The 20,874-nt window shown below is 37.9% G+C and overlaps 1 long non-coding RNA gene across 1 annotated transcript in view; it reads left to right on the top strand.

The window, feature by feature from the left end:
• Positions 1 to 2,828: 2,828 nt before the first annotated feature.
• Positions 2,829 to 20,874, top strand: part of LOC311436006 — a 274,041-nt gene continuing 255,995 nt past the window's right edge. The window contains exon 1 of the long non-coding RNA XR_014692532.1: positions 2,829 to 2,994. This is a non-coding gene — a long non-coding RNA (uncharacterized lncRNA). The remainder of the gene's footprint in view (positions 2,995 to 20,874) is intronic.

Here is a 20,874-nt window from a genome sequence, read left to right as displayed (position 1 = left end):
CAAAAAAGAGCTGGCTATGCTGGTAGCCCACAAAAGCTATTTAAAGAGGATTTTTTTCCAAAAATGGTTATGACATCATCCTTACTACTGTATTTTGTTCTTGGTCAAAATTATAGGAAAGAATTGGTCAAAAAAATCTAAGTCCCTTTTCACAGAATAGCAATTAGGTTTCTAAAATCTGTTGGAAAGCATATGACTGCAGATTCATAATGATGAAGCCACATACAAAAAGTGCCAGTGTGTCTAAATACACTGACATACCACATCAAAGATTTGGTTCTAGGTGCATGCACTTTGCTGGTGAACTGTCATAAAATCCTCAGCATTGTAGCACAACCACAGACAGTAATTTAATTTTCATTACAGTAATTATCTACCTATGTAGTTTTTGTGCTTGTCTCTGAAAGCAGAGGGCTAGGAAAGAGATGGAGAAAAGTGGGGTGGGGAATGACCCCAGACCTTTTAATGATGCTGAAAATACTGTTGTGCCACTACTTTTCCTTTCCAGATAATGTAGTCCAAACCCCTCCTTTTGTTGGTTGAAGTAAATTTTCTTCTTCTGATCCAGTATTAGCAGTTACTACCTGTTAGAGGAAAATATATATTCAAGCTTGAAAGCATATTTATTTGGACAAGTGACAGGTGGGAAATTTGTTTAACAGAAGCTGCCTAAATTCTAAAAAAAACCCTCTAGGACCTGAGAAGTGTCAAAGAGAAGGACTAAGTCAGGGCATTCAGATGATGAAACATGCTGCAGATGCTGGCTCTAATGACAACCTGCAAATCTGTCCGTTAGATGATTCCTTTAGATAAAACTAGAATGTATATATTAGAGTGACATTTGTAACAGCCTCTTCTTCTTGTTTGAAATAACATATTTTATTCTGAATGATCTTAATTTCTCTCTTTCTCCAACTGTCTTCAGAGGCTTCTGTTTCACTAGCAATTTTCCAGACTACTTTCTCTAAAAAAAAATATATATATATATAAAAAATAGATGCATTGGAAAGTGTGACTTGTTTGACAAATACTCAAGAAGATAACCAAGTTGGTTAATCTTCCTTTCATGAAAATGATTCTAGATAATTTCAGAACCAGAAGACTTTTTATTAAGAGCAGAATGTTCCTTTATGTTCTTATTCAGACGTTAAGGGAGTCCCAATTTTTCAATTACTATTAAAAATAAAACTCCAGATAGAATCTCAAAATCATGAAATCCCTAAATCCTTATCAGAAAATGGAAAGACCATTCTCTACTTTCCCTCTTTCTAATATGTTTCCTAAACAACGGCTACTAAGTTCTGCTAAATTGGAAGGAATTGCAGGAATCTTTGGTATGACTCCATGTAAGTTCTTACAATTAACAGGACAAAAGATAAACTGGATACAGTCTTTTAACATTATTTGGATAATCAGAATTGGTTTGTAGTCCAAACATATGAGCTCTGTCATATCAGTGATAAGAAGATCCTATCCACCTTTATGTTACCAAGGTCATCCTATATTAGAGCAAACAAATATTTTAATTTTGGCTAAGAAGAGCCCAGTGAGCAAAGTACTTGCTAGTCTTTGCTCACTGTCAGTGCAGCAGGAAGGGGAAGAGTCAGGTCTGATTGCTTATAAGACCCTGTCTTTTCTTAGGCTATTACTTAGAAATTACTTCCAAGCAATAAGGCTTGTGTTGCAGCCTTATTCAGCATGACTGAAGTATCAACATCACCCTTGTCGTTGTCCATAACAAACCAGAGCAAAGTTGTACTCTCTCATTTACTGACTTTTATTATTTAGAACAAGCCTTATTGCCCTGTTGGGATGTCAGTGAAATACTTCATAAATTTCCTTAATGATTCCCCTTCCCATCATTATGATTAGTAGTGCCAGTTGTTAAGGATATTTTCTTCCTTTAAAGCTAATGCAAATAATATGCTCCTTAGGAGTAATTTCTCAATAATGTTGCTAGAGCAGGGCAAAGCCAAAAAATATGTTCAACCAAGGGAATTTTTCAAGAGTTTGATATTTTTCAGAAGACACACCACCAAAAAGACATTTTCTTAAACTACCTAAGAAAATGTTCTCTATTACATCTTCATATGTTTGCACTTGCAGGTTGAGAGCACTCATTTTTACCCTAGTATCAGGTGTGTGTTCTGACGGTGAAGGGAGGGGATTCTCGTTTGGCCAGCTGAGAATAGAATGGAGCAGCTGCTAAACTGGTACATGAGTAATTGTAACAGGGACTGCCCAGAACAACAGCTCCCAGCCCTATTCAGAACTAAGAAAAAGCAAAAATTTGAACTATTGACTTCTCTAGATAAACTGAAACCGTTGCCTATTTGTTTTATCTTTTTTGATTATTAATCTGTTATCTAGAACCAAGAAAAGTTTGTGCTACTGAAACCAATGAATGTCTCCTGAAAGTTTGATTCTGATTGACAGTTTTATATGTATATATATATAAGTTTGCTTTATTTTAGCCATTTTTCAGAAGAAACAGTGTTATTGTATGGTTCTAGAACTTGCTTGTTACTGACAAATAGCTAGATTTCTGTCCATTATGTTTAAGGATTACATAAATAATTTGGATTTGAGAATTAATTTGTTTTATCTTGTATTTTCCCCTTGGGTAAACAGGGAAAAAACAAACAAACAAAAAAAAACTTAAAGGAATTTAAGGATCAGCTGGGGCTGCAAACTCTTCTTTGAAAATTGCCTGGCCCACACCTGTGAAGTTGTGATGTGAGTTTCTTGTGGGGGAGTGTGTGCACAGCTGAGACTCAGCTTTTTAAAATCATTTTTATTATTTAAATAAAGCAGGGATACTTTTTTCTGTGTTTTTTCTCCCTTTCTCCCTCTCTCTTCTTTTCCTTCCTTCAAAATTTTGCCTGCCCCAGAGTAGGGTGGACTAATCTTGTTCTGTTTGGTGTTATATAAGAAATATCGTATGCAACTATCAACAAACTATGAAGATATGTTTTATTGCAGCTGGATGCTAAGGTAATTATGCAATGAATCTCAAGTATTTTCTTATAAATTGCTATATTATTGTTTAGCTAGAATTAGAAATTTTGGGAGCCTTTGAAATATATTGTGAGGTCTGTAGCGAGGGGTAGATCTTTACGTGTGTTTGATAGGAGCTACTGACTTTAAGGATGTAAAGGATTCCTGTTCTGAAAACAAAATAGAGACAAGGTAGTGTGAAATGGGATTAATAGGGGTTTACACTAACTTTTTCTGCCTTTGAGTTTGCGTGTGGCATGGGAATTTCAGGGTGCTTATTTTGCTTCCTTATAGCTTAGTGTGGCAGGGGTGCAATGCGTTCTGAAAAGGTTGTGGTTAGAAGTCTTTCTGTTTCTGAGTGCTCTGTTTTATGTGTACAACAACCTCTTAAAAATAAAGTGGTGCCTCTGTTGGCAGCTTGGTGCTTTAGGGCAGAGTCTCTGAGTGGAGCTGGCAATCTTCTTCCTGCAAGTAGTGGGAGACAAAAGAAAGGAATGATGGGGGAAAAAGTCATAATGATGATGTGTGTTGCTAAGCCAAATTTGTTCAAAAAAGAAAAAGGAAAAAAAAAAAAAAAAAAAAAAGAAATAAACAACCAACACTTTAGAGCTCCTGGATGTTATTTCTGTGTAGAGGCTGTAGGAAGGGAGTCAGATGAGTGCTTTGTTATAGAGGATATATAGCCATTTGGCTTGTCATGGTCATCTGAGAAACCAAATGCATTGAAAAGGTTTTCTTTTGCCATCTATATATTCGTCTTACTTTAGTGATGGATTATATTGCTTGGCTGAATTTATCTCTGAGATGTTTTCTATTAAAATACTAATTCTGCTAAGAAAAAAAATCTGAGAACGTTTGGTATGGAGTAGTCTGATTAAAGCTTCATGTGATGTGGAGTATTTCAAATATCAGTTAACAATCATAAACCTGTGTCTAATATACTATCTGATAAGCCTCAGAAAGAAGAAACTCTGAGAGTAGACTGCAGAACAAATCTCTTAAAACCTCTGTTGGAGACATCTCCTTTGTGGGTACATCTGCTGGGATACTTGCTAAATGCCTTGGATAAGCAAAAATACATTAGCTAAGATGGTGCCTGCTGCAAGATGTACTAAAACTGTAGGCAATTTACAGAGATAACTAAAATGAGAGTGGAATCTCCAAATGCAATATGGCTGTCCGTAAAACAGGTGTCTGAAGTAGCATGTGCGACCATTGAGGTGGTCTGTTTCAGGGAACTGTAGAGCTCTGTGTTGCCGGTGTGAGGAGTTGTTGGTGATGTGGACTGGTCCTTAATAAACTAAACCGTGTCCTGACAGTAGCTGTAATTACATGGATTAAGGATTTATAGTATAAAGAATAAACAAGATGCCTACATACGTATTCTGTTAAGAGGAAAAAAAGCGGAGAAAAAAGCACCCAATTCTTCACAAAGATAAAATGAGAATGAGGAAAGATGTAAATGTGAGAACTGGGGTCAGGATTACAGAAAATCTGGATCAAGTGTCTGTTTCCTCCTTTAATCCCCCCCTTCATTCCAGAATCTTCTGTAGCCATGCCTGTGGTCAAGGAAAGAAAGATAACTGAGTTCTTTTCATTTGCTTCTTTGCTTTGAAAGTCTCTGAATAGGCCATATTTCAGTGTGACCTACTGAAAACACTGAGGTGTTTATACTAAGAGTGGTCTCTCTTTACAGAATATTGATATTCTTTCTTTTGTGAGAGGAGGCTGTAATGTTTCTTGTTTCTAAAGAACATATTTCAATTTCGCAGATGAGATGCATAATTCCAAAAGACTCTTGCAGCACTCTCTGGTACATAATGGGAATTCTAAAGAATGCTCATTGAAGTTGGCCCCTTAAAAGCAGGAGGCCAAAAATAGTCATAAAGCTGCTATTCAAATGACTGGGGGGGGGGGGGGGGGGGGGGCGGGGGGAGAGAATCACATATGAAAGTGAATTGCAGGGCTGCTATGTACCAAGCATATATTCTATGCAGAGAAGCACTCCAGCTCCCACTTCTCCATGAGAGCCTCAAACTATAATGTTACATAAAGCATGCAGTTCAGACCAGTATCTCCTCATTTTAAAAGTTTGCACAAGTGATGATAATGTTCATAATGTTGTATTAGCTTAACTGAAAGACTTTTAAAGTACAATGCATCTTATCAAAGAAATTTGAATAGGATTGCATTAATTTAAAAGTACATAACCTAAAAGATACTTTGAATAGTTTTAGAAACAAAGTAGGGAAACTCTTGATGTTTCTGTGCCTAGTTTTTTCATTGATTTTTTTCATGTGCCTAGGCTTTTCATGGAATCCATTTTGTGGATTAAAAATGAAAAGTAAAGTGTTAAAGGCATTCACTGGCTAAAAGGAATATGAATGAAAAACAAATGGTCAGATTCTGATTTCTAGTGAAGGGGGTTCTTTTCCCCTTTTTGAATACTTTTATCCATTAGTTCTCATGGCTGTATATCTACTGACTGTGGTGATGGTTTAGAAGCCTGGCCATGTAAATACCTAACTTTGGGAGATGTGATCTCCAAATGGATCTCTTCATGAGAGACAGTGCTGAAGGAACTTGTAATGATTTAAGCCAGTAGATACTGCTGATATCATGCGTTAAATTCATGTTTAACAGAACCATTTAAAAACACATTTATGTTCAAGCACTACTGAATGCTTTGAAAGTATCAGTATGAAAAAAAAATTATAAATATTCTGACATTCCTTCATTTCAAAGTGATGCTTCAATTGGAGGATAGGAAGAAAAAATGTAACAAGTAGATGGCAAGATTGAAAGGTTAATGTTTTTGTTTGTTTGTTTACTTTTTTACCATTAAAAATAAACTTATACTTTAAAATGCACTCCACTTATGACAGACACTTGAAAACTATCTTGAGTTCTTTAATTGTTCTTTAAATGCACACAAAGAACAGGTTGAACATCAGAGTGGCTTACAGTTACGCCCTGTGGTGTCTGTTTAATGCTGATTCACAGCAGAAGCTACTACCAACTGGATAACTGCTGTTTCATAGGCAGCAGTTATCAAATGTCTTGTACAGCAAGAGACAGCATGTAGCTTTTCAAATTTAAAACTGAGGGACAACTGCAGAGGCACTCAGCTAGCTATCAGCAGCAAAATAGGGTGGGCCAAAATTGTGCTTGCTAATCTCTGAGTTGTACTGAAAGTCTTTTCCTCTCAGAAGAATACTAAATCAGGAAAAACATCTGTTTTACTGGAAGGTTTAATATTTTATAAAAACTGCTGTTTGGGAAAGGCTGAATGAAAGGTGGGATATGCAGAAGTCAGTCATTTACTTGGACAACAAGAAATAGGTCCAAATTGCACTTGTGTGACTTTTTCAGCAGGCACATGCTCCTGAGCCCTCAATGCTCCAGATGGGTGCTCAAACCCATAATGTGGATGGCAAACTGGGCTATAAATATAGCGTTGGGTTTTTTTGTTTGTTTGTTTGTTTTTGTGTTTTTTTTTTTTTTTCTTATGCTTTTTCCAGAGGTCTTCAAGGATATCATTTTTGTTCTAATGCAGGATGAAAGCTTTGATATTTTCTCATGAAACTGTGTTCCTGTTCTCTAGGCAGCCCTGGAGGACTGTGAATGATAGGTATCTCAAAACCTTCAAAATACCTCACATTGTTTCTGACAGCCCTGACAAACAGAATGCTATTAGTAGAGTCCCAAAGGACAGGTTAGCAGACCATCTAATCCCCTACTGTGAACATATTTATTGTCTTCATTGTTTTCAAGATTATGAAATTGACAGTTCCAGAGGCCGTGAGTTCTGCTGATGTGAAACACAAGTTCCAGCAGTAATGCAGCTCTAGTTTAGTTGCCCACTTACACAAAGCATAAACATCCATGTTGTGTCTGAATAGTTTAAATTTTGTTATAGAAATGTCATGATGTTGCTTAGAAAAAAATAAAAATGTCTTGCAAATTTCTTTCAAATCCTCAGACAAGCCAATGGAGATTTCTCATTTTACCTGATTGTTTTTGTTGTTTCTTTGCTTTTATCCCTGGCTCCAGGTTAACTAGTCACTCTTTTGCTGTCTAACATGATTCAAGAACAGTTGAATTTCAAGAAATTTCTTCTCTCCAACTTTCAGCTGTTACTAAATATTTTTTTATTATTGTTAGTGGGTCAAATTCTGCGTGGCTTGGCTTTTGACACTTGTTTTGCTTGAACAGAGTGAAGAATTTTATTTGAGGTTGCACGCTTTCACTCTAATTGTAACGTATGTTACAGAGAGAACTAGTTTCTGAATAGCCAAAATCTGTTGTAGCATTTCCAGCTAAAATCACAGAATAAAGATCATTAGGTCAATGGATGAGCAGAGATTACTATGTGAAACAATTCAAGCCTAAATGCACCCACACCCCCAGGAGGTGGGGGGAGTTATTCAAGTCTGATTTTCTTAGAGTTGAACAGCAGCACACACACTTAGAAATTTACTGAGGATTATAAAAGCATTTGAAGCATTTGTCCTTTCAATCTAATCCGTTTATTCAAGCTCTAAAATGTTAACAGGTATTTTTCTCCTAGGACTTTAACTGAGCTATGTCACAGTTCAGTGTTAAAATACTGTGTGCTTTGGCTGAAAGAAGGCCACAAAATATTAATGTTTCAGGAGTAGTTATCAAAATACCATCCTTGGACTGCTTGTGAACTTAGCAATAACAAACATGAGACAGCAATCTCTAACAACTTGTTTCTATGGAGCTGTAGCTTTTTCCTTCTGACTCTCCCATTTTATATGACAAATTGATTTATGAGTTGCTAATACATATTTAACTTTGTCCCTTCAGCCACTGGGGGAGCTAAACAATCTTTCTCTATATAAACATAATTTTAATATGTGGTTCATACAAATGCCGTTAAGGTGACTTTTTTGTAGGGTGGGGTTGTTGCAACTTTATAAAGGCCTATTTGAGTATTATATTCTATTTCTGAAGTAATTATAAGTGGATTGCAGTTACTGGTCATGTTTCATAATAAAATATAATTGTACAATGATATAGAATTATTTTAATGAACATGTTTCATGCTATTCTAGATGTGGATAAAATCTGAAACATAACATAAGAGACCTCAACTAGGGCATCATTCAGTGTAAAGAGCCTCCTCCATGCTGCCCTATTTTCATCATTCTGCCTTTGAATCCTGGCATCAGAGCCATCCTCCTTTTAGTTGAGTAAGAACAGATGGGTCTCCCATTGCAGCCTGTCTCTCTTATCCCACCAGAAGGCTCACTTTTAAGTTGCATGAGGCAAGAGGTAGTCTCTCTCCTTGTGAAGTTAAGCAAGCTGTCAATCTCTGCCCCTGCTGACTGAGGAGCAGGGAAGTGAGATCACAATGATGGGAGGAAGCCACACTTCTGACGTGCTCAGGTGCTGGGAAGAGATTCATTAGAACTAAAATGCTGTTCTTAAAAGTGAGTAGGCACTTTTGTTCTCTGCTAGCCTTGTGTCTCCACTCCTCAGGATAGCTAGACCACATATCCAACAGCAAAAAGGACCTAGCCATCAAACATAGGCCTTGCAAGGATGAATTTAAAAAAAATAAATGGTTCAACAATAATTTCGTGACATCTCTTTATCTGAGTGAGACTAGAAATAATGTGCTGATGCTCACCAGTGAATTGGTCATGGTGAATTTTAATAGATTCTCAGTTTTCTTGAGTACCAGTGTTTCTCACAGCTTTCAGTGCTCAGTTAACTATAGGAGGTATAATGAAGAGTCTCTTCTCAGTTTCCTTTTCACTGTTGAAATACTCAAAATCATAATCTAGCTTCTAAGCTATGTTCATGTCATTGAAAATAATAATAAAATGGAGTATAGCTGTTTTTGAGAATTTACAGAGCACAAGTAAGCTGTTTGACTGTCTATTCACTTCTACAGGACTTTAGTAGGATAGGTTTCCATACTAAGATTTAATATTATGCACTCCTACATGCCAAAATGAAGCAGCCACACCACAGAAAATCTTAAATTCATTTCGTACCTGTGGAAACTACCTATTAGGTAGTTTTGTTTTAATCTGTGGAGCATTGAAGTGTCTTTTAATCCTGCTTTAAACCAGCTAGTATTAACTGTGTATAAGGAATGGATATTCAAGTCACGGTTGTGCAATGTGAATTCAAGACTCTAATTTCCCGTATCGCACTCTATAAAGTCAGGATAATGGCCTTCCACAGAGATGGCATAAAGATAAATACGTTATTGATTGTGCACCTAGGTAATGGGCATTTATGAATATCTAAAACGGATTGATAAGTTCTGTGGTAAACTCCACAAACTTTTCATGCTAGTTTTGCATGGCTTGTAGCTGAGGAAAATTCAAACTGCAAATAGTATCCTTACCCTGCATACCAGGGAATTGCTGATTCTGCTGTACCCACAGTTGCAAAACAGGAATATATTAAATAAGGTTATGATTGTGCCTAAGCACAAAGAGCCTCTAGTTTACTTGTAAAGAGGGTGGAACAAGCTTGCGGCAGTTTTGGGAACAGTGTCTTGGGAAAAACAGGAGTATGAAGAGCTATTTGCTGGCAGGCTGAAGCTGTTCAAACACAGCTGCCTCCACTGGAGATCTGAAAGGGGTGTTACACCTGTGAGTTGTAAAACTTGCTGTTGCTGTCAAGACACCTGCTCAGGCATACAAATAATTGTGAATAAATCAACCCTGGAATTTGATATTCTCTACTGTCATCTGGTTGTTTCTTTCTTAATGAACTAATTGCAACACCTGGAATCAATTCTTTCCCATCCACTGGGAAACTACAGCGATATCATTCTCCTGAATTTACTACTTTTATATTGTGAGTATTGTGTTCAATATCTTTTCTTCATACTGTGATTATGACTGTACACTTTATGCATCTTTTTGCACATGTTGTGTGCATCTGAGTTCTGAGACGGAATTAGGAAAACCTACTGTGTACTGTTTGCTACCAAAAAATCCTTCAACACCTGAAGGAACATGATAAGAACCCCAGGAAGGAAAATATCAGTCTAATTCTTTGAAGGCTTTTCACTAGCTAATGTCTAACCAGCTTTGGGCAGTTCTCTTCCTGTCCTTACGTGTAACTCCATTTTTATTTTCATGTGGACAATCTTAACCTGCTCTACAAAGATGACTGCTTGACTATCACTGTACTCCTTTGTTTTAGGGCTTACAATCAGCAGTTGCTGTTCTCCAAAATGCTGGTGATGGCCACTGATGAATATATTTCTAGTTTATCTCAAGAGGTGGGTTAAAGATTTTATTAAGAAATCTTATGCATAGCACTGAGCTTCATGCACTTAGGGTAAACAGAAAATTTCAAGAGTTGTTTTCTGTGGTATGACTTCTAGAGTCTATGAGTATGAAAGACATTGGGGCTATGTCATTGCTGCAGGATCATTTATCAATCATAAAACAATCTTTGTTTAGACAGCTCTGGAAGGCTGCTTCAGAATCTTTTGTGGCTTTACAATGTGTGTCCTAAATGTACAATATTCATAAATAATTTATCCTGAGTTGTATGAGACTTTTCTCTAACTGCTTTTTCTTGTGAGTTTTTGCCCTGAGGAGTATTAAAGTGAACTGGGGAATACATACATGACCTGGTGTTTGATATCCACAGTTAGATACTTTTTTAAAGAAAGCTTGTCTTGCTTTTTCCCAATTCACAAAAAAAAAAAAAAAAAAAAAAGCTTCATACAAATTAATTTTAAACTTTACTGAAATATCACTGACAAACTGCTTTGATTAAAAACTGAATCAACTGTAACCTTAGTAAGTAATGTATACCTCATTAAAAGTAAGGTGTAGGCTTTCCTTAGGTTACAACAGTGTACTTAAAAAAAAAAAAAAAAAGTGATCGTTCTCAACTTTTATGAGCTGTTAAAGCAAAGCTATTAAACTTCTGGCCATGGTGCTATAATGACATGTACTAAGGTTATGATTTTTCTTTTAGCTACAAAAATAGATAAATTCCATGACTTCGTAGTGTTCAGAAAAACATTCTGTAATAGGAGGAAGAAATGATTTGAAGCTCTGAAATGTTTTAAAACTGCATCAGCTATAAACATTTTGAAAATTCAGTATACTTCCTGTTAGAAACAGTGCTTAAAATCAGAGTATATTTTTACTATTACACTCATGCATCGGCACTCGTTAGAACAACAACATGTCACTACCAATTGCTCAGGAATAATGGAAGCTTTACGAAGCTTTTAAGCATATTAGCAGAAAATCTCACCAGTTATGACAGACATAGATTGCTAAAAGTATTTGCAGTTGGAAACTGAAGGTCACCAGCCATTTCACTGATAGCTTTGGAGTTTTACAATAGATTTCCTTCCGTAAAATAATCTTTTTAAAGATATGCATCAGTTCATTGTCCCAGTTAGGAGTGACTGCTTTAATGTGATTTGTTGATTCTATTAGAGTAGCTGTGCCGTTTCACTGAATATTGACACAGATGCCCATGCAGTTGCACTACAGCATGAAGCAGTCCTTCCTTTGCATTGTTGCAGACAACTCACCCTGTGACACTTCTGCATGGACTGTCTTTTATTAATTAGTACTATTCCCCAGGTTTTACTTCACCACTCTAATGAGCTTGTTGAGCAGATATTTATAAAACTCTGAAGCATTACTTGACAACAGAGAATTGACTAAAATTATCTGGTACTTGTTAGTTGTTTTAATTATTACGGGAAATATTGTGAAGTCTCATCCTTATAGGAAAATCTCTTGTTTATTGTCAGTTTATCAATGCCAAAACTTAAATTCTCCTTTGCATGTATTACCACAATAACTTTATGCCATGAAGCTTTTTTTTATTATTATAATTATTATTTTATTTTACTTTTTCCGGGTCTGAGACATTGCTCTGAAGAAAAGCTTTGAGTTTTGGAGGAAAATAAATGTTTCCTTCTTGGTTTCATCACCACTATGTCTAAATCTTCCAGCAAACTTTGCTGCAGCTTATGTGCTAACTTATGCATCACCCAACTGCTGTTTGACCAAGGACTGAATACCAAGTGGGGCATTTATACTCAGGTCTTCCATTTGGCAACAAGTGCACATTACTAACAGAAACACAGAATTACCTGCAAAGAAAGATGATCATCCTCTTACAGTTTTGAATTTTGGCTAGGAGTGAGTTAATAAAATGCTTCATGTGGGCCCCAGAACAGTTCTTTTACACAGGCTATATCCTCTTCTGGTGACAGTGTATGACTAACAAAAGCTACTAATTGTTGTTATGGGATCTCCATGGTGATGTACATGTATGACAACATAAGTTATGACAGTGATGACAGTGACAGCTATGACAATACATGCAAGACCAGCTGAAAGTAAGACTTCCTTGGACTTGCTCCAGGAGCTTTCCACTAAAAGGGAAAAGTAATGCTATTTCTTTTTTTTTTTTCTGATTTCTCACCAGTTTAAGTGCAAAGCTCGTAGTCTGCAAATGAACTATGGATGATGTGCCTCAGCTGTTGCCTTTTATTGTCTTTTAGTCAGTCTATCCTGTGATCACCTGATCTGCCTCTATGATTAGATTCCAGCTTCATGCAAGTTGACTTTGGTTACTTCTTTTACTGTTGTCACTCACCACACATCATGCCATTCCTTCCTGTTGATAGTTTTGCTCGTGCGAGGCAGGACAGCATCAGGGCCTCTCTCTGCCTTGAGACAGGTTCTTTTTGCAGACTGAGTGCAAGGAGGTGAAAAAGTGAAAATAATACATCTGTAAAGGCAAAGATGAAAAGAGAAAAATAAGTCATTACCTGGAATATTGCAGCATGTGATTTCATTTAGGAACTTTTCCAGTACAACCTCAAAACCAGGCTTCAGTGCCCTTAGCTCTTTTCAAAGCAGCATCAGAACAAGTTCATGAAATAAAAATATATTTTTAAAAAGGCTTTTTCTGTACTAAAATAAAGCCTTCAAATATTTTCCAGGTCACCAGAAAAGTCTAATACAATTCGCCTGAAAATGTATTCTTTCCTAATGCAAAGAAAATACAACCTGAAAAAAAAGTCAGTCTTTGAAGCTACTGGATCCTTTATGGAAAACCGTCTCTTTAATAACTGGCATGAACAAGATAACATTCAAGAAGTGTCTATAGAAAAGAATTCTCCCCATTGGATGTCACAACATATCATAAGCCTTGGAAAAGCTCTTATATTAGTTATAAAACGTGACTGACGGAATGCATTTGTAGGTTTGTGCACTTTATAGATTTAAAGGCTCTTACAGGTAAGCCAAATCCTCCTCTCATGGTTGCAGAGGTTACTACACCTAGAATAGCAGAAGGAGATGTCTTAAGAGTTAACAGGCTGCATAATACCTTAATCTGTTAAATCTTGCCTTTTCTGTTTACTTCCTTGGATGTTCAGAAAAATACCGAACTCTTCTTACATATTTGTTTTGCAAGCTTTCAGAGTTCTCAATAGTTTGCAAATACTGCAATTTGTGTAGACTACTTGTGCTCTGACCGGGGGTTGTATGTTGGTACAGTTTATTTGGTTTATTTTACACTCACTAAATAAAATAGTGAGTATACTGGATATTGTTACATTAGAAGAAGAGAAGATAGAATTGTAGTATATGCCTGATAGAAAGCAAAATTGTTTTGTTCAGATATCCAGACTACTTGGTAATATAAGGAACGTGAAGGTGTTCTTTATTTCTGTAAACACATGTGAAAGCATAAGTTCCCGCTTTTTTTTTTTTTTTTTTTTTTTTCCCCCACCTCTCCTCTTCCCCACCCTCAGGGGTGCAATTGGAGGAGGGGGAAGGACAGTGTGTGTGTGTGTGTGTGTGGGGAGAGGGCAGATGAGGAATCTGAATTGTCTGTTGCAATCAAGTGGTTTTGCTTCTCCGTGTGTTCTTTGCTATGCTGCATGACTGCAAATTGAAATAAGAACATACTTTAATGTTTTATCAGTCTCAGTACAAAATGGTCCAACCAGTTTTCAGTGTAATACATCTTGCTATGATGGACACAATGTGGTCAGTAATGATTCTTTCTTTTATTCAACAGTTCTTTAAGGCCAACTGTTTAAAATGCAGACCTAAAGTGAAGTGTTTCAATTGAAATACACAAAGGTTGTTTTTTTTTTTTTTTTTTTTTTTTTTTTTTTTTTTTTTTAATACATAGAGTCATTGCTGAGATCAAGCAACATTCTGTTTCTTTAGGTTTGATTATTCTTGAGAGTACAAGGAGCAGGTGGGCAGTAATGTGCTGGGTAAGCAGTAAATATAACTTCATGACTAGTGGATGTGGCAAGAAAACTAAATACTATAGAAGTAAAATCACATTAGTTTTGAATAAATTCACAAGATAAGCCCAATATTTTAAATTATACTACAATTACTCTCAAGAAGCTTTAATTTAAAAATGTGACAAAGTGAATACCAGAAACAAACCAACTCTTCCATACCTTGGAGGGAGATAGTCTAGAAAGTGTGATGTAGGAGAATTTTTTTCTGTCTTAAGCATGTTTTTGGAGCAATCAACCTGGCACCAAATAGAACACAAAATGGATTACCTAAAATCCTGTAAAGGAATATATTGCTGTTCATTTGAATCTCGCTACTGGCTACTATGTAAGCACTGCCCAGGGCATGCATTCAGGTTTCTATGTGATCAGAGCAAATTGTTGCACCGTGTTTGAAAGACTGCTCACCAGTCGGTATTTTTAGGTGGTGATGTTAATGCTACAGTTACTGGGGAAAGACAGTTTATTGTAGCCGTCTTCTGTGTTCTAAAAACACATTCAGAATGTGCCCTTCAGCTGTGGATTTTTGAGCTCTTGTACTGCAACTTCTGAACCTTTTTTAGATCCGCTTAATTTTTGAGATTCAAATAGCTTCATTGTGGGCTCTGTCAAGGCTCAACACCTTTCATCATACTTTTTAAATTTATTTTGTCCATTGTAATGCTTAATTTATTTTTTTTTTTTTTCTCCAGAACTACTATTTTAGGTCTAACTTGCTATTTTTAGTAGTGGTAAGCCCGTTGCGATGTGTAGAGGGTTGTGGTTTTTTATTCCTTACCTGATACTTGTATTCAATTTCTTCTGCCAATTTATTATCCAGTTTTGTGAAATCTTATGTCTGTCTTTGCAGTCAACCTTAAGCTCTTCTATTTGGAACAACATAATTTCATCAACTGTCACTTTGTTTATTTCCTTTTTCATGTAACTTGTAATGTTGAACGGTGTGTAACCCAGCACATGTAATCTTTCACAGCCTTTCTCTGCTATGAAACTCCACTTTACCCAATCTTTTAACAAATTCTGTGTTCACCTGAGGACCTTCCTTTTATCCAATGACTACTTAGTTTCTTTAAGAAGTTTTGGCAACTAATCGTGTTGAAAGTCTTGTAGCTGACTATCAGCTGGATCTCCCTTATCTGTGACCTAGTTAACTGTTTTAAATGTCAATTCCTAAACCTAATGGTGCTCTTTCACTCTTGAAAAGTCAACTGTCAATTTGACTATCTGATATACTTAACAGTGTTCCTTTTAATGTGGCGTTTTGTGTGTGTGTGTGTTTGTTTGTTTTTTCCTCCCCCCTTTACGGTAGTTTCTTCTACCTTTCCTGGTGCAAATGTCAAGCTTAAAGTGTTTATTTTGTAAGATTTTTATCTGGAACCCATTTTACAAAAGTTAATGTCACTTTCTGTTTTTATCTTCAAATACAGTAAATGCAGTTAAAACTTATCTGTGTGTACAAAACCTCATTTAAAATTGGCCACCTGGATACTGCCAAACAACTATTTTGGCAGCATGTAGCTCAGCATGTTGTACTGCAAAAGTATTGGGATAAGTACTGACATAGTTGCACTTCAACAGTAATTGCCTCTGTGCTTTTGAAATTGGTTCATAGATCCAAATGAGGGAGTTGCTGTTGCATCTTGATTGCAGTGTAAAAATACTTCGGTGCTTCCCTGAAGAAGAGAGATGACTTAATCTTCAACTTTTTAGAGAAGTATTCTAGTTGTTTGGCTAGTTTAAGCAAGAAGCCATTCTTGGTGCTGCTGCCTTTGGGGGTTGCATGTAGTTGAAGAATATTCTTAGAATCATGCCTAGATAAACTGATAAGGGAATGTTTTCTGATGAGTCTGATCCATGATTTTTCTTTTTATCATATGCGTGGTCAGAAAAGGAGCGGTACCTCAGTGGAAATGCAAAAGGGATTTCTTTCAGGATTAGGCACCAGTTGAAAATACTGATTATGCTTATATAATGGATAGGTTATTAGATATCTTTAAGAGTGGGAATATACTTAGTAACTTTGAAAAGTATTGTGAAAATGCACAAGTTCACACTGATTGTATAAATGAGAGTTACACTAGAGAGCTTATTCAGATTTGTCAGCAGGATAGTGACTATTACATCAAACAAAATGAACAATATGCCCATAAGAGGTATATTAGAACTTTTTTCTTCTGTTAAGAGGTCATAGCTGGTTGCTCAGCTGTCCCAGTAGTGATGATCTATGCTGTATGGTTTCCTTTGGATGATGAAGTAGAGAGCTATGGAAGCTGAGAAGGCAGACTTCTCTGAGAATCAGCAGTGAACAAAAAAAAAATCTATGCTCTGTGCACTTCTGTGGATGTCAGTGCAGAACTTGACCTTTATTCCATTCATGAAGTAGAATGCCCTTAGTGCATCAAGGGAAACACTTGGATGTAGTTCCTGATAAAAAGGAAAAATTTGGCAGAGTCTAAATGGAAAGTCACAGTTCTCTTTAGGCTATCAGTAAAGCAAAACTGTTCTGTTCTCTTTATATGTCAGTTGTGCTGCGAGATATTATCATGGTTCCTTTTTTTCCTGTCATGTTAGGCCAGTGAAAACTAAAATTTACTTTTCTCGGTATTTTTACCCTCCAAAGACTAGAAGACATAAACATAAAAGTACAATCTCTGTCACAATGATAATGAAAAATTTTAGTCTATGAAATAAGTGAATGCTTACATTGTTGTTGCTTAGTGTTTATTGATAAAAAGCCAAGATACCAACTTAGACTGTGCTGCTCATTATGCTAAGGAATTGATTCATCAAAGCTTCTTATATTACAATTCAGTTGTGGTTTTACTTCTGTCCAGAATTGCAATGTTCTAGTTAAAACTCCAAAACAAATTGCAACAACACAGCAGTTTTTGAACTATTATTTCAAAATAGGATTAATTACTGAAGTTTAAAGTTCACTGTACCAGGTCTTGGTCTCTTTTGGTATTTTCTTATGACATGAAATGAAAGCATGACAAAAAGGGAAATTGAGAAACTGAAATGCTTTCAGGTAGAAATTAATTTGTACCTTGGGTTTAACTACCGTTCTATTGTTGTCGACGGAAGGAAGACACAGATGCTCAATATGAGTGAACAGTGAACTTCAACTTTAATGGATAGCTCAGTCGCCTTTTATCTAGTTCGAACATAATCAACTCATACATATTGCAAAAACTAAGCTCAGGATTGGCTAACACTTCCCGCTCTTTTCAGGTAGTTCCTCCTTCTTTTAGCTACCGTCCCGCCTTAGGGACTTTCCCCATCGCTCAAGGGCATCGTGTCCTTGAGCCTGATTGGCTCTCAGCCAGCTGCGTATGTGCCCAGACTCATGTGAGTTGAGTACGGTACTTCACTAGCCCATTGCCTCCTAACTGCCCAACATCCACGTCTTATTTCACTTAACCATTCCTCCACATTCTATTTGCTAGCTGAAAGACTACTAACATCTTTGTCTTCTGAGAGCTTTTTTAAAATAAATACCTTTTGAAAGGAAGAATTTAGATGCTTAAATCCAGTAGAGGATTTAGGGATGTGTGTCCCTAGTTAAGAGTGGCATTGCTCTACAACCCAGTTTAATATGTGTGGGCACTAGAGAATGACGTTTAAGACTGTTATATATAGAGTGGTGTTACATACGGAGTGGTAATTCGTATCGAGAAAATGGTTGATATTAATAAAGAAGGGGGAGATTTGAGAGTGTGGCCATGGGGGTCGGAAAGCCCCGTGGTTAATAACATTAGACTCTTAACGATGAGGCCATCAGGAATGTAAAAGAGTTTAGAGGGAACAAAGAAGGGTGATTCAGGAGACTCCATGCAGTCTCAGGTTTCTTGTTCTCCAGCCGTTAAGGCATGGGAGCTTCTGGGTGTTTGCTGTTGGTGTTATATGCAAAGTTGTTTGACCAATGAAAAGTTGTTTTGAAAAGAACTGCTGTGGGGTGAAGGGTATAAGAGGGGAACCTGCCCTTAAGATTAAAAAAAAAAAAAAAAAAAAGGCAACACGATGTGATGAAGTTATGTCATCAATAAAGAAATAAAGAAGCAGAAAGAAGGAATGAAAAGGAACAGGCTAGCGGAACGGAGGCTAGGACGGGAACAGGCACATTGATCGCCTCATGAAGATAGGTTCGGCCAAACTCAGCAAACCGCTCAGAGAAGCTCATACAGAAAGTCACTGGAAATGGGCACACTGGAGCTGGGAAGAAGCTGAAGCTGAGAGAGGCGGACCCGCACACGCAGCTGCCCCTCGCTGGTAAGCAGCTGCGCATTATGGGGAATCATACGTTCTTAGGAACAAAGACCGTCCTGGTAACCTTACAGCTTATTGTCCTTATTAACAATCGGACAGTTTATGAGCCTGAAACATGGAACTAAATTGATGTCAAGGTGTGGGACTCTGCAATTAAAAACGACAAAGTTGCAGTAGGATTGCTCGGCACCTGGCGAGCAGTCTCTGAGGCCTTAAAGAGCCATATGGGACCACAGGCAGAAACATGTGGTTTGCCAGACAGTGAGGGAGCTGCGGGCTCCTTTAGTGTTCCGACTGCTACGCCATGGGCCCCTCTGCTGCTACAGCCATCGAAGGCTTTTGCTGTTACACCCCCTGCTGACCTGGATGTGCCTATTGGCCTTGAAGAGGAGATCACAGAATCACAGAATTTCTAGGTTGGAAGAGACCTCAAGGTCATCGAGTCCAACCTCTGACCTAACACTAACAGTCCCCACTAAACCATTTCCCTAAGCTCTACATCTAAACGTCTTTTAAAGACCTCCAGGGATGGTGACTCCACCACTTCCCTGGGCAGCCTGTTCCAGTGCCTCACAACCCTTTCAGTGAAGAAGTTCTTCCTAACATCTAACCTAAAACTCCCCTGGCTCAACTTAAGCCCATTCCCCCTCGTCCTGTCACCAGGCACGTGGGAGAACAGGCCAACCCCCACCTCGCTACAGCCTCCCTTGAGGTACCTATAAAGAGCGATAAGGTCGCCCCTGAGCCTCCTCTTGTCCAGGCTGAACAAGCCCAGCTCCCTCAGCCGCTCCTCGTAGGACTTGTTCTCCAGGCCCCTCACCAGCTTCGTTGCCCTTCTCTGCACCCGCTCAAGCACCTCCATGTCCTTCTTGTAGCGAGGGGCCCAAAACTGAACACAGTACTTGAGGTGCGGCCTCACCAGAGCTGAGTACAGGGGGACGATCACCTCCCTGGCCCTGCTGGTCACACTGTTCCTGATACAAGCCAGGATGCCGTTGGCCTTCTTGGCCACCTGAGCACACTGCTGGCTCATATTCAGCCGACTATCCACCATCACTCCCAGGTCCTTCTCTGCCTGGCAGCTCTCCAACCATTCCTCTCCCAGCCTGTAGCTCTGCTTGGGGTTATTGCGCCCCAGGTGCAGGACCCGGCACTTGGCCTTGTTGAACTTCATGCAGTTGACCTCAGCCCATCGGTGCAGCCTATCCAGGTCCTCCTGCAGAGCTTTCCTACCCTCAAGCAGATCGACACGCACCTAACTTGGTGTCATCTGCAAACTTACTGAGGGTGCACTCGATGCCCTCGTCCAGATCATCGATGAAGATATTAAAGATGGATGTGCTTTTCTTCGATCTGGGAAGAATGGGGTACATACGGCCCGAAGACCGAGTTGCTTGACAACTTAAAGCGAGACATTGTTCAAAAGGAATGGAAAACGGAGACTTGTTTGTAATCGAGAAAAGGAATGGAAAATGGAGACTGTTAAGTCATGGAACTTAAAGGATTGTTTGTTACCTTTTCTGATTGTACGTGTGTATAGGCATACTTGGGTTTAGTATGTAAAGCAATGTTCTATATGTTTAGAATGTTTGATGTTCGTGTGTGCGTGTTGGTGGAGTGTAGACTCCCTGCACACCCAGCGCTGTTTACTTGCGTTTTATACCTTTTATACTTTTTATGAATATTCCTTTTACAAATATTACTAAATTCAGATTAAGTTGAGACTTCATTTATAACAAGACTTCACCTTCCTGAAAGTTGGTTCAAGGTTTTTCAGTAGTGTAAGCCAAATCTGAAATTCAGTATTCTCCCAATTCCCCAAAAGGTGGAGGTATGTGTGTGGAGAAAGCAGAGATGATTTTGAAGTTGACAATGCTGTCAGGGACTGATATGAGTTTGGAGGTAGGAAAGGGGCTATCAAATATCTCTATTGTTTGAGGAAACTTGGAAACCTTGGTGGTCTGACAGTGTAAGTAACCCTCCCCACCTGAATTATTCACTTAAACCTACACAGTTCCTCTCCCACAATGTTGCTTAGTTCACTGGTTCATCAAAAGCTCACCCAAAAGTAAACCTGCTATAGAAGTGTGTGTGTGTGTGTGTGGGGGTACTGTCTACTGACAAATGTGTCAAATGTAAGTTTCTGTCTTTACCAGTGCTCTGTTTTGTGGAACTCTAATTGTTGTGGTGTATGTGTTTTGTTACTACCCCCAGCAGAAGGAAATGGTAAGGTATATTTCATCTTACAGTGAGTCAATATAAAAGGTATTCAGCTGGTGAATTGCCTGATCTGCTTAAAATTC

This window comes from Aythya ferina (genome assembly GCF_964211825.1).
Source record: "Aythya ferina genome assembly, chromosome: 4".
Lineage (NCBI taxonomy): Eukaryota > Metazoa > Chordata > Aves > Anseriformes > Anatidae > Aythya > Aythya ferina.
The sequence above is the reverse complement of the archived record's forward strand: the minus strand, read 5'-3'. Positions and strand labels throughout refer to the sequence as shown.